Raw genomic sequence first — 390 nt, 5'->3', positions numbered from 1 at the left:
AATTGCTTGTGCATGCTTGTATGTATGTGTGATGCCTTTATGCTCGTACCTGCTTGTGTATGAAAGAAAGCTAAAAATGAAACCCAACACTGAAACTTTCCTTCTCCCTCAGTATTTCCCAAACAAATATATTCAAAAGGCACTAAAACCCTATTTGTAAAAGAAGGTAAAAACATTACCCAGCCGCCCCAGGAGAGGGATAACTCAGCAGGTGAAGGTCATGAGTAAAATGAGGAGGCCTCTCGCGTCGATGAGTGACGGGAGGAACGAAAGAACAGAGAGAATAACAAATGAACAGTGATATAAGAATCGAGCGTAAATCAAGGACTTCTACTTTTTTTCAAATATAATTAATTTCGAATGATTTATGTTTGTTTTTCTGAATATTTC

This window comes from Penaeus monodon, chromosome 19, assembly GCF_015228065.2.
Source record: "Penaeus monodon isolate SGIC_2016 chromosome 19, NSTDA_Pmon_1, whole genome shotgun sequence".
Classification (NCBI taxonomy): domain Eukaryota; kingdom Metazoa; phylum Arthropoda; class Malacostraca; order Decapoda; family Penaeidae; genus Penaeus; species Penaeus monodon.
The sequence above is the reverse complement of the archived record's forward strand: the minus strand, read 5'-3'. Positions refer to the sequence as shown.